This window comes from Lepisma saccharinum, chromosome 13 (assembly GCF_977018435.1).
Source record: "Lepisma saccharinum chromosome 13, izLepSacc3.1, whole genome shotgun sequence".
NCBI lineage: Eukaryota > Metazoa > Arthropoda > Insecta > Zygentoma > Lepismatidae > Lepisma > Lepisma saccharinum.
Genome location: NC_139241.1, coordinates 7,728,133 through 7,743,020, shown reverse-complemented (window position 1 = coordinate 7,743,020; position 14,888 = coordinate 7,728,133). Strand labels below are relative to the sequence as shown.

The 14,888-nt window shown below is 37.0% G+C and overlaps 1 protein-coding gene across 1 annotated transcript in view; it reads right to left on the bottom strand.

Annotated features, from left to right (window-relative positions):
* Positions 1-8,388, bottom strand: part of LOC145997125 (uncharacterized) — a 108,131-nt gene extending 99,743 nt beyond the window's left edge. The window contains exon 1 of the mRNA XM_083133754.1: positions 8,183-8,388. The gene's annotated coding sequence lies outside the window, so the exon portion shown is untranslated. The remainder of the gene's footprint in view (positions 1-8,182) is intronic.
* Between the last annotated feature and the right edge of the window lie 6,500 nt (positions 8,389-14,888).

Genomic DNA, 14,888 nt, shown 5'->3' with positions numbered 1-14,888 from the left:
GTCCGAGTATCGACGGTAACAGTTAAAACAAACTAAACTATCATGATTAATGTCCTCACGTTTAAAATCAGTTCTCAGCAACACTGACATATGTTCAAGTTGTCTGAACTTCCAACTCTTGATTTGATACACACATTTTTTATGCCTGTTCTCAAAGTCAGGACACTATTCTTTTCTCAGAAAACACTGCTATTACACTTTTAGACATGTTCCAAACTACTCAAAACTCAAGCTCAGAAGGAATTAACAGCAATTTGTCACAAACAAAAAGAAACAAATGAGCATGTGAATATGAAAAACAAATTACTTCTAGTATGTTCTATAAATAAGAAATATTGAATGTGATCAGCAATATGATGATATTATATACCAATTACATGTTGTTTGATTATGGACTCTTATGATGTATATGTCTGGCTTGTTTTGCAGTTAAAATTTGTATATTGTTTACCATAATAGCCTGATGAAATAAGATTTGTCTCCTTCAATATTACGACAGTGTTTAAGTTTTCAGCTTGTCAATATGCTTATTAAAATATTGTGTAAGACTACAACCGGGTATATACACCCTGTGAAATTTTAGTATGTTCAACTTGAGGTATTGCTGTAACTGCCCTGAAACTTTGCAAATTTTTGAGGGTCCAGAAGGGGGCTAAATTTTTTTAATTCATAGCACACCCCAAAAGCTACATATAAAGTCCGTTGTACATGCTTTTGAAAAGGCTTTCAATAAACTTTCAGATAAAAAAAACAGGATCCAAATATTTTTGATAGTTCCTGAGAAACAGCAGTTTACAATTTTTGGCACCAAAACTTGTCAAAATCTGGCCCCAAACTTTGAGTCAGCCTAAGTCAGCCATTTTTTTTTCAAGACAAAAAGATATGTGTCTCATAATTTTGTATCTAGAATAATATATTTCAGTTTCATGATATCTGTGACATCACCCTGACACCCCCTGCCTGTCTGCATTTGGAATAGGCCTGTGATGAATTGAAAGTTTCTGATAATTTACTTAGAAACTTAGTGAAAGAACAAATAATTCTGCCTGATTTAACAAAGAGAATGAATAGAAAACTGGAGCTGACAACACCAACTGGTCATGGGTACCTAATAAATCAAACCTTTTGCAATGAGATTTCGCAGATTTTCAATTGTCATACCTTGTAATTTCAATTTCTGGTAAGTCAAGTATTAAAACCTTATGGTTCTATATTTTATGAGGCTTTATTTAACACAAATTTAAAGAAGAGAAAGAAAATTCTTCATTATTCTAAGTATGGAATGTAGTTTAACCTTACTTTGCAATGTCAGAAATTAGGTCACATACATTACCTTACATTGACCAAAACGAGTTGAATCTAAAAGTTGAGATTTTTACTGAGAGTTAGGTTCATGCAGGGCTTCCTTTGTGGCAAATTTCAGAATTTTTCAAGAGGACCCATCTGAGATATTTAACCCCGAAAACTGTCAAAATTCAATGAACGGCCATGTTTGAGCCCATGCTGTAAAAAAGGGTTGAATTTCTAAGCACTGATATTTTATGTGTACATACACCCTGTAGGCAGGTCTACACATGAAAAAAAACCCTTAGACTAAACCCCTTCATTGAAAAAATCGGGCTTCAAAATCCAATTTATTAAATATAGTTATCACAATTTCCACCATAATTTTCATACTTACGATGCAATTTTAAGCCAAACATACCTGAATATGATAGACAGTATACTTCATTAGCTACAAAATGAATTTTGTTTCAAGCCTCTAGCTCTAATGGTTTTTGAGATATTAAGGTTTCTGAAAAGTGCTAAATGAGCAAAGAAAGCCATGCGCCATGTTGGAAAAATGGCTACTCCAGGAGAACTAAAGACAATAATTTATTTTGAACATTGGTTTTGGTATCTAGAAACATGTACAAACCTATGTACTAAAAATGATTTTTTTCTAAAATGGTTATGCAACCACCATTGGATCATTTGGCATGGAATGACCCTACATAAACTTCTGTTATTTTCAGATTTACAACCTTTCAAGGATGGTAGGTAGATCTTTTCTGTTGACAGTAATATTCAATCAACTATTCTTGATGTATCTCAATGAGTACAATAAGGATTTAGTTTCACAAACTTCACTTTTTATGTCCAATAATATTAACAGAAATGTTCAATTTATTATTGTATAATTTTTGAAATAATTGAAAAGTCAAAAGATACTTATCTGAGAATCCCAGAATAACTTTATATGGATGCCAAGTTTATGTCTTCTTCATGTCACGAATTTCACATTTTTGCATTTTCCCAACTTACCAATGCGGGTTTTTTGTCAATACAAATGATTTGGACATTACAATTTTAGGGTGACATCATATTTCGTCAAAATATATCTTGTTTTAAACAAGATGCAGACCAATTTTAGTCCTATGAAAATTAACGACTTGCCATTACCAGTCCTTCCATCTTAAAGATGACAGCGTAGCCTACTACACACTCTTTACACCATATGCACACAATATAAACTTCTAAACATTTTATAAGTGAGAAATATAATTTTGTACATTCCTATTAGATGAATATAGTTGTAAAATACTGTTAGCAAAATAAATCACATTATTTGTTACTCAGTTGTTTGTTTCTACTTATTTTAAGTTATTAAATATTGATTTAAAGTTTCTCATCTTTTGTGGGAAAAAAGGGATTTTCTCATGCGAGATACATTTTTCCCTCTATAAGAGTTGGCAATAATTATCAACTTTACATACAAAAGATTACTACATACAGTGCTTCTTACATCCAATTGTAATTTTTAATACGATTTTGAGTTTAATACAACTGAATCTTGATAGAATAGGATCTTAAATCATATTAAATATGTGTGTGTAACCACCTAAGAACAAAAAACCAAGTACATCAAAACTTATTGATGTTTTTACGATCGTAGCAATCCTACTGTAAGTACATTAGTGATTAATTGCAACCAAAATTACATCACCAATCTCGACAATTTTAAAACACTTGAAGTTCAGAAGTGTACTCCTATTTATACAAGTTTTGATTTTATTTGTGATTTATTTTTTTTACTTCGTGTTTTGTGCCTCTTGGCTAATTTGCGAAGATAGGGATAAGTGATGAAATTGATGAAATGGACATTCACAAACAACCAAGCCCGAGCGAGATTTAAACCTGGGACCCCTTATACAAGTTTTGAAAGTTTAAAAATTTACAGTTAATTTCTTCCGAACAATTTATATTGGCTTAAATAAGTGTGCTTAAGTTATTTGCATATTATTTATAAGGGTACGTGGTATAGTACTGTTATAAGAATGACCCATTAATTTTGGATTGGCTGGATGCAGGTGGGACTGTCAACTCAAAAACATACTGCACTACCCTAAACAAACTGAAATTGGCCCTCAAGAGTAAGCGACCTGGCATGTTGTCAAATGGGGTTCTTCTGTTGCACAACAACGCACACCCTCATGTTGCACAGGTGTGCCGTGATCTGCTGCGGTAATTCCGCTGGGACTCGACCATCCTCCCCACAGCCCCGATCTCTTGCCCTGCGACTACCACATCTTTGGGCCACTAAAAACACATCTGAAGGGCCGCCAGTTCGCCAATGATGTTGAGGTCAGTGACGCCATTGAAGATTGGTTCCGCAGTCAACCACGGATGTTCTGCACTCAGGGTATGTTTGTGTACCTTTGTGATGTGCTGGGACACTTGCTTGAGCAGACAAGGTGATTATGTGTAGAGGATATGTCACATGGATCACTTTTACTTCCTGTATGTTCATATATTCGAACCAATAAATCATTACCAGATTTCCATTATCTTATAATAGCCTTGCTCGCCATGAACATCCTGTGCAAGCAAGCATTACTGTGGACAATTTTTTTGACAGTGTTCTCACACGCAAAATTTTAGTTCAAAATGCTGAGGAGCAACTTAGCTGTAGCAAAATTTTCACTACAAGCTTTAGGAACTTTGTAGCAACGCTGCTGCTACAGCTATAATTGGGTCAATCCATATGAAATTACCAGAGCAGGTTGCTTCATAGTCACAAATTTGACTCCATTCTTTTACAGTTACATGGTTCAATATGACAAATATAGACTGACAGGGTTCTGCAACAAAACTGTTGAAAGTTACAATTGTTTGATTATAATTATTTGAAGATTTTCAGAAAATGGGTGTAAGAATGAAAACATGTGGAGTATTTTCATGACTTAGGTATTCTTGGAGAGAAGGACAGCCCTAACACAAAATAACAGTGTTGCTACTCCTACCTACTCAGAAATAACAAAAATTGTGAAAGAAAGTAATATATTGTGATGAAGATGACACCCCACTTGAGATAATTGTTTGATGGGGAATCCCAAGTTTTCCCACAGTAAAAATTGTCACAAAGTATAATGAATACAAATCTAACATAATATTAAAAAATCAGAAAGGTAATAATGTTTGTGATAAAAATATCACAGGTTTTAGTAGTTTTAATCTATCAACCAATCTTTCCACTGGCACAGTGGACAAAACACTCACAAATTACCACTGACATGACTACACATAATATTGTACGAAATGTTGAATACATGGGAGAAGCATTATTCTTATCCACTTTCAGCTCACACAAATTGCACTAAGACCAGTTTTTGACCAGAATACATGTTGGTCTCTTCACACAGAATGGCCCAGAACTGGTTGCCTCCTAATTTTTAAAAATTCTGATATTTTTGTTGCTCTAATTCCTGTGCAAGGGTAGTTCAAAGCAGACATTTTTCCTTCTCCAACTTCACTTTGTTTAGAAATGGTGGTCATTTTTGTTTCATGGTTTCCTGCATGTTTTACCTTTGCAGACAGTTGAGATAATTATGATATTCCAACTAACAAAGATGATAAAAAGCTGTGGCAAATAATAATAATAATAATGGATAACAAAGTTACAACAAGGGGAAATAAAATAGGTGGTAAGAAGAAGAATTCACTCAGGATTTCTCACAAATACACTGGAACAAACTTGAAAGGGGAAGAAACTTTGCAGGCATTAAAGGGATTTTTAATTGGCTGATGAAGGAATGATAATTAATGTCACTTGATAACTGTGAACAATAATAAGAGATAGAAAAATATTCATCATTTCACTGCTAATGCAACTGTTACTTTCAAGAAACATACTGGGAGCTTGATAATCATAATAATAAGACTATGAAAATTGGTTATTGCTTCCCTTTGATTACATATCTCCCATATTTATAACTGTAACATTATTTTTTTAATAAATGTCTCATTGGGACAGTGAAAAAAATGTGCAACACTATATAAGTGGACTTAACATTACATTTTGCTTCCTGTTATTAACTCATGGTGCAATTATTGTACATAGGCTATGACATAAATAAAATAATCAAGTTTTATTGAATATGAAATCTGCTGTTATCTACACTGATTGTAACAAGTTGCACGTATGTTGTTTTTTTTTGCTTATTTTCTATTATGTAATTAGCTATATTCCCAATTCCATTTGCAGTCTTAAGAGTAAAGGTTACTACACGACGTATGCTTTTAGAAGGAACATGCGTTCAACCAATACCCAGGCAGTGCTACTGCACTGTTGCCGAACTAACTGCTAGCACAAGTTAGATCTCAAAAATTTAATTCTTGCGGCAACTATATCACCCCTTTCTAACAGAAATTTACGCCCATCGTTGTTTTTCTTTTATATTTGAGGCCCAAGCGTTTAAGTATTAACCCCATAGAAGTAGAGAAACCAGTGTAATTAATTCTTTCCCTCATGACACACTCAAATTTTTTGATAGAAGGATATTCGCCGTTGTTATACAATTCAAATATTGTACGACGGAGTACATTTTTTTCGAAGTCACCTAAGCTAGTAACACTTTTCTGTTTTCTGGCATGTTTCCCAGGAGATTTAAATAGGGGTTCACCGATTTTTGTGGTAGATACCCTTATCCTGTTTTACAATACACAACACAGTATGAACACTTACATCACACGCTTTAGCCGTAAGTTCTCTACTATGTGAAAACATTGTTTCAGCACGCACTTCTTCCGACGCCAATTCCATGAAGTACGAATACACTTTAAAAATAATATTTCTCCCTTGTGAATGTATTATTTTACCCTTGTGCCTGTACTACTGGCGCTAGGTTTCGAGAGTGACATTATTTAAAATAAAGAGACACACGGAACACACACTATTGCACGAAACGGCTGTATTTAATCTTCTCACGACTGTTCTTTGTGGCGCACGAGTGAAAGATAAGCGAATAATTTTACACTGCCCTTGCTACGAAAACGCTGAACTCAAACTGACCCAGACTTTTAATGTTCGAGAACTCCCAGGACAATGTAGGATCATTGTTTATATTGATACGAATTTAACACCCACAGTTTTCTCTAGACACAACAACTCAGCTGCGTCAACACGGTTGCAACGAAAAAAACAGGAGGAAGGAAATGAAAGGTGATGTTTCCCTTGTTTCTTCAAGGAGCGATAACTCCGGCTGTATGCGACGTGTAGAACTTGTAAAATAACCTTGCGATTTACCACGTTCATTGTCCATACACAGCAATTTGGAACCATCTTTCTTTCGCAATTCATTAATGGTCTTTCTTTACACACAACAATCTTGCAACCTTGAATACTGACGTCAGACGAGGAATGCCTACGAGGTTAGGTTAGGCCTGTTAGGTTAGGTTCCATTAGCAAAAATACAAAGAAAAATTAATATTTTGGCTAAGAGAACTATACCTTGCCTTGCCTAACATGAAAAAGCTCTCTCCCGTGACATCAGAACACAATGTTGCTAAAGTGTCGTGTGATAAGTGACACCCATTTGGGGGAAATGGCATGTTAGGTGGAGCTACTGTTCTTATGGTAGGGTTACCTTATGTTAAGAAAACATAGTTTATTTCATTTTTTTCTCCATTTCCATACTCGACCGCCAATTATTATATGCATATTCGTGATTAGGAGGTCTCAATTAGTGAGTAGGCGAAATTTCATAGCAATTGGAGAGTGGTCCGGTATTGTAAACTCGTTCCCGCACCTTTGATGACGTAACCTCCTGACAGCATTTCCAACCAAACCGTTGTTTTACAAGAAGTGAAGGTTATTTTTTTTTTAAAGTTGTATCGCATTGTTTTACAAACAAAATTTTAACTATGCTTGCCTAACCTAACTGAACCTAACCTTGCCGGAAATGGTTCATAGGGTTTTCCGTAAATGGTTTTTGGGGCTATCCATCAATGGTTTTCGGGGCTATCCGTCAATGGTTTTCGGGGTTATCCATCAATGGTTTGTGGGGCTATTCAGGTATTTTTCAGTTACGAAGGTTGGAAACACTGCATACCCACATGATCCACGACGTGACTCAAGCTCTACCTGCCATATGCGAAAAAGGAAGAACAAAAATTACTGTAAATGTCAGAAATTGACATTTTTTTCATGAGAAAAGCAAAATTACACCTTGAAGATTGCTTCGCAATGCACAATAGGTAAGTTCGAATGTAAAAAGTGACGAAATAAACGAGTGAGAGGTGTTCGGCCGAGAAGAGATAAGTAATAAACATTATTTTATATACATACTGCTGTCTATGGAAGGAGTTAAAACAAATTCGACAATTCTTTTCGTGTTTCATAAAAGTTTAAGAACTAATATTCTGTGCACTAACATTCGGCAAAGGAGTTTTTTGTGAGTAAGTTAGGCAGTCATGTTCTAATCGCGAACTCAAAGGGTTACGTAAATTGGAAGTTCCAATAATAGTTACGCTCGGAATTTTGAAATGGATTGTAACATAACATCAGAAAAATATTGCATTAAAAACTAGAATAGGTGGAAATTCTTTGTGTGTGTGCTGGGTACCGAAGAACAATATGAAGTTCGTTGGGAAGAATATTTTACAAGCATGTCAATTAACAACTTGGATTTGTTAACGTCGGTGATCTTAGCACCCAGATTTGGGTATGATTTTACAATACCGGACAATTCTCCGATTTCTATCATATTTCGCATACTCACTAACTTAGACCTCTTAATCACGAATCTGCAGTTAAAATTTGGCGCTCAGGTGTGGAACTTGCAAAATAACGTGTAGAAGGTTGCAATTTTACAATACCAAAAAAAAAAAAAGGAATAATTTCGTTAATAATTCGAATACTCACTAATTATGGAGTCCTGATGACGTATCTGCAGTTAAGATTTGGTGGTCACGTAGAAATTGTAAATTAACGTGTAGAAGTTGTAAAATAACGTTATGAATAACCACGCTGGTTCTCGATACATAAACAACGATGGGAGTTATTTTTCTCATATGAACAAGTGACGTTCGCAAAGGTTGCTAAAGTGTTTTGCAATATGCGAGATCCGTTATTCGTTAAGTTGCGTTCAATTATAGCGCTGTAGTTCAGTACACAAGGTGCTAAAGTGTTGTGCGATAAGAAGTGAGACCCTCAATGGAGTCCAATAGTGTGACGCATAGGTGTGACGTCACAAGCAGACGAGAAGTTGAACTGAGTCTTCACAACGAGAGAACGTGTTTTCTTCCTATTCAATTCAATGTTTTTTTTCCTTCGGAAGGGGTAGATTTAATTATTGCGACAGCAGTTATTAAACAAAATTATGATGCGTATCGTACATCAATGTAAAGATGGGATTTCGAATAATACGTCTATATATAACATATACCTTACAGATGAGAATGTAAAGAATAAATGGAGTAGGAAATCGAGTAAAGCGAATGCTCCAAAAGAAATCTCAGCCAATGGGCGCCGTCAGTTCAATCGCCTGAGGCTACTGGTTTTCCATCATCCATGGCGGCAGTCAGGGTTGGCATATTTAAAACACACGGCTTTGTTTCTTTTACAAATGTTTTAAACGTTTAAAACAATATGTTTTATACATGTTTTTTTACAAGTGTTTAAAACACATTTTGGTGATAGATATTTTATAGTCTGTGATATTTTTTGTTTGGCAACCCTGTTTTTTCATTGAATCTGTGTCAGTTACAGGTCTCACTTATCGCACAACACTTGAGCAACCTTATGTTCTGACGTCACGGGAGAAAGGTTTTTAAATTTTGGCTAAATGCCTATGTTGTTAGGTTAGGCAGGCTAGCTATGTACCCACAAGGTTGTCACGGACGACGCGACGAAACGTTCGCCATGACAGGATCGCAAATTGTCACGAACGCAATGGCAGTGCCAATTGCCAAGGACGACGTGACTTCCGGTCGGACGTAAGTTTGTATACCCAAATATACTGTAGAAAAATGAGGCACAGGCGAAGAAAAACGCACAACCACTGATCGGTCGCACAGCAGCTGTTTTACTGCAAGGAATATAGAGATTGTTTTACTGGACGCGACGAACGTCTCGACGCTACTGTGAACTCAACCTCTTTCACAGCGAGCGCGGCTCTGCTCGTCTTACCTACCTGCGAGACTTACTATGGCCGTTACGCGCGCTTATTCACGCATGAGGGTTGACCTTAGCTTTATGTAAGACGCAATTCATCTGCGTAATATATATATGTATGTTCATATAACTATAACTGTGTGTTATTTCACTCTCCACTATAGATAGCCTTTCAGTAACACACACACAGAGAGCTGCAAATTATGGTAATCGTAGCCTGCCTCAATCTTCCAAATACCTTATGTTCTAATTTCACCTCGGCTAAAACTCAGACGGCTAAATGGGATACTCTGACCCCTCTCAGGTATGGGCTTGGTGAATAAAGCATTGAGAACTTAAGGGATGTGTTGGTGAATCATGAAGTAAATGAACGACTTCTCTCAAATTTTAAGATTGGCAACTGCATCTTCTGGGAGGTTACTTTGACCTTTCTTTTCATTCATTTTTATCCAGGAGATGATTTATTTCCAATACATACGAAAGCTTACATTACACTCAAGTTACAATTTACAGTCCATGAATATCCTTAAATTTGAAAGAAATACAGAATCCCCTGTTCGTTAGTATTCGATTCGATGAATCCAGGATTCTAATTTGCTGCATGTCTCCATGGGGAAAATCCAAATATGTATATGTGCAGGGAATAGTTACGTGTGTATGTGTGTCGCTAGGAGGAAGCCGTACCAGGGAAGAGAACCCTGTCGTTTTTGCAACCGTAGACGAAGTTTACGGTCTACCATTCAGTAGCAGACAAAAACTTTCGTACGTGCCCCTACCTACAGTATTGCGACCAAAATGTGTCACGAGTATCGATGTTAATATGGGCAGGATTTAAGCCGAATAGAATCTACGGGCTCTACTGAGTACTTGGGATCGAGAAACGTTAATAGGCAGAGCTTGCATCAAGATACACGCCAATGATGACATTTTTCATTGAAAAACGAGAGACATTGCATTACATGTCTAGCCTTGCTTCCTTGCCCAAATAAGTCTACGTTGAATAAATTTTGAAGACGGCCAAAATAAAGTTCGGAGATCTGAAATTCTATCATTTATCCGTAAGAATGAGAATATATGGGCCAACAGTGACAAATACATGTCCAATAGGTAGGCGTCATTAACCTCAAAGGATTTCGGCCGATCCTAACCTGTCGTTCCATAACATTATAAATTTCGAATTATAAATTGTGGTTGGCGAAATACAGGTATCTTTATTCCCAAGTGTCATTAGATGTTTATATCGTAGAGCCGATGCTGATGGAATGCGTGCAAACTAAGCTCCGCATTTACTTATATACCTTTCAAATCGATGCTCACTTGTTAAGTATTACGTAATTTGCACAGCGCGACTTGCGACATTTCCAAAAACTAGATACTCATCAATGTCTATATTCACAATCTCAATATCAAAGTTTAACTAATTTCCACGTTGCAGCAAAACCAAATAAAATTGTATATGGGGAACGATTCATCTCTGATAATAAAGACTAAACTCGAATCATTCCTCGTTGCAACTTGAACCTTATTGAATACATTAAACTTAAAAGAACAGATTCGATCTTCCCATTGTTGCTAAACGAAATCTATGTCAATCTAAATCATAAACATTTTCTACCGTGAAAGTACACAGATTTACATATCCAATATTAAAGATTCGGTCAGAAAATTAACATATAGATTATTACATTAGGCCGCGTTTACACTTATTGTTACAATAAAGGAAATATTAGTGGATTATATAAGTCTAGTAATAATCTTTCTATTTATCAAAAATTATGAAATATAAAAGGTTACAAATACGGAATATTAAAAATCAAGTAATAAGAACCAACTAATATAAAATAACCAAGAATAATTAACGGCACATGGATATGAGCCGTGAGGTTCATATCAAGGTAGCAATATTGTTGTGCTACAAGAAAGACCCGTGCTTTACTGTAGAAATCGAAACTTCTCAGTTCCTTGTTTCCTACCGTCCTGTAAGTTTGAGACAGGTGGAAGCTGGAAACTAATATCTGAATACACAATGCGTGATTTTGATCATGACGTGATTTTTTTCTTTTGCGATACGATTCATTGGTTTGTATAACTGAATGAAGCGCAGATGCTACCTTTTGGTAACATAATTTTGTACTTTGTAAGATAAATTGATCTGGAGAATCTATTATGACACTGCAGGTTGTTTTCTGCTATATAATCTGTCCAGGCAGCAGGAAATATTTCAAGCTGATTTTTCCAGGACGAGGATAGTAATTCTATAATATTTAGTTTCTTGAAATGTAGATGAATATAAATCCTAACCTACTTCAATAGTGGCGGAAAAAGGGGGGGCTATTACCCACAACTTTTGTCCCTGCAGTAGAGGTGTGCGGGATCCCGAAAAGTCGGGACCGAGATCGGGAAAGAAAATTTCCGTCCCGATCCCGACTTCCGGAAATGACTTCCCGACTTTTCGGGATCCCAAGCAGTCTGGAAATTCCGAATGGTCATTTTAAAACGTCGTCAATTCTAGACGTTCTTTGCATTGTAAACAGTGGCGAAGCGTGCTGTCTCGGGAAGGGTAGGCACACGACGGAGCAGGGTTTGGGGGGGAGGGGAAGATGTGATTTTTTTTAACAGTAGTATGTTAAAATATAGCCCCTAGAAAATAAAAGATAACATATTGCCTGAATCTCGTCTACTTAAGTCGGGATAGTGATTGTAAAGGATAATGTAGTGATTAACGCTCTCGCCTTATAATCAAGAAGTAGAAGGTTCGATTCCTCCTGGAGGCATTGGTTCAGATTCTACTTTAATCTAGTCTCGATTAGATATCTGAGAATAAAGGCGCTTCTGTCTCGAAGGTCAGAAAAAAGTGACAATGAGACTCTATGTTCTGACCACGCGTCACCCAATGAAAAAGCCGTTGTCAGGCCCTAGCCATCTTACATTTGTTAGATTAAAGCTGCTCGTAAAAATTATTTGCTACTTCAATAACAGTATTGTAAATGTTTCTCGCATTACAGAAATGGTTGGTTCACTTGATCGTCACTTAGCGTTTATTTCTTTTTAATGCTGACCTCCACGGCAGATTGGTTGCAGATTGGTTATAACAGCGTGCTACGACAAGGGCCTCAGGTTCGAATTCCCACCTGGGCATAGGTGTTCTTCGTGAGTGTCCCTTCGTCAATGTCATCATATTATCGCTCATTCTCATCTTCCCAATTAGCCAAAAATGGCAGAAAGCCAAGTAAAATAAACTAAATCTATCAATCAATTATTTCTTTTTAACTTTCTTATGCATATAATTCTTCTTCAACAGGCGACTTTTTTTTAAAAAATATAATATGATTTAGAAAATGATGAAATGCTAAATGAGAACACGGACTGTGTAACACACCGACCAGAAAATTTCAGGTGGCTCAGTCGGTAACGCGTCTGACTACCATGCTCAAGGTCCCGGGTTCGATCCCCGGCCGGTTCAAATCCGGGAACTTTTCTAACGGTGAAAGCGGCCCCGGCGCCCACCCAGCGTCGAATAACATGGGTACCTGGGGGAAACCCTGGGGGTTAAAGGCGGTCAGGGGCGTGATGCTGATCACATCACCCCCACTCACGACCGGATCAAGAAAGTGTGGGGCGTTACCCCCACACCCCCTATACGCCTTCATGGCGTGGTGCTATGCACAGGGGAACACTTTACCTTTCTTTGATTTTCTCTATACGTTTGCATTGTACGTACTTTGCCCCCATTTTAAAAGTAGCGCGTTTTCAGTTATGTCACTAATCATGAAAGGAAATTTCGTCTCAATATCCCTTTCCTCAAAGAAATAAAATACTTTCCCCCTCTGAATCGAGATTGATGTGGGGCACATCCAGCAGCTAACACTTCGCGAAAAGCGGTTCCTCAAAAGAGCTGAAAGCACCAAACGTAACACTGGTAACCAACTTGCATGCATTATTTGCAGTTAGAATTCTAATAATGCCTACTTTGATAGGTTAGGAGGCCAGGCTTAGAGGTGTTAGCAACACATTTTCGATACATGTTAGCAGCTGGGTGTGCTCCGCTCCCGGCACAGCTCTGAATCTTCCATGGAAACACTGCTTCAACAAGCTCTGTACGTCCACTGCCTGCTTCGTCACGCGCTCGTACACGATCGGCACTCTTCGGAAGTCAGGGAGAAAGGGTGAGAAAGAGAAAAGAGCCTGGCCTCTCAGGTTACATTACAGGCGAACGTACCCCTGAAATTATGCTTTCCCGCACGAATCACATAGGTTGTTATGGGACCAGCTGAGGCACTCTCAGGCGGGCCTCGCTGAATGCTCAGATACGGTTCCAGGCAGGGTTGCAAACTTGCGGTAATTATCGGAAAACCAAGAATTTCAGTTTTCTTTTATTAAGCGTCGTTTAACCCTAGCAGGACCAAGGTGTGGTATAAAGTACCACTTTTGAAGTTTTTGTGTTGGTAATCGAAACTGCCTTGAGCAATTGAATTAAAAATCCTGTTTATTGTCAATTCAGATGTGTATTTTCATATTTGCTAAAATTCAAGAGAGAATTTTATCCATTTTAATGTTTAAACTGAAGTTAATTGAGCCACATGTAGCAGATAGAGCAAAGAACATTGAGGGATTGAATGCAAATACAGGTACGGCAATGGAAAACGTTCTTCAAAGGAAAATTACGTCAACGGTTGACAATCCCATAGATATATCTACTTATGCAACTGCTTCGAGAAAAGGAAATACGTGTTACATTTGCATTTCCAATGGAGAATGAAGAAACAAACTCCCACGAACTACAATTTCATGCAATGATTGTGGTAAATGTGTCTGTGGAAGACACTGCATGAAAGTTCAGATCTATGACAACTGTGTAATTTCTAATAATAGTGAGTAATGCTGAGGAACTGTAATTTACTGACAATGTAGAACTGAAATGTGTTATAATGTTATAATGTTTTATTCTATTATTGTTAATAAATATGCAGATGTACTTTTCCAAATAAAAAATACTTAACATCCATTAAAAATATACAAAATATGACTTACTTATCTTTCAAAATAAAAAAAAAATACTTAACAAACATTAAAATATACAAACTATGACTTATATTAAACAAAACATACTATTAGTGCAAAATAACTAACAAATGTAGCGGAATAGTAAAGTGGCACAAAATGCCACCCTTAGTCCAGCATGTAACAGATCAAACCTTGGTCCTGCTAGGGTTAATGAAATTTATAAGTAATAAAATAATCCGTTATAGACAAATATATTAGGGTAGGCCAGGCCTCCGGGCCTCATAGGACGCTTCGCCACTGATTTGTAAATGTCTGGAACTTATCGGAAATTGTTAGGTTTTGTACCAGAAGTGCAAAAAAAGCACTTAAGATGGAAATTGTCGGGACGCGCTAGCAAGCGGCGTGGGACCACCCACTCTGGTAGCGACGCTCTGTTGCCGGATTGACCTAC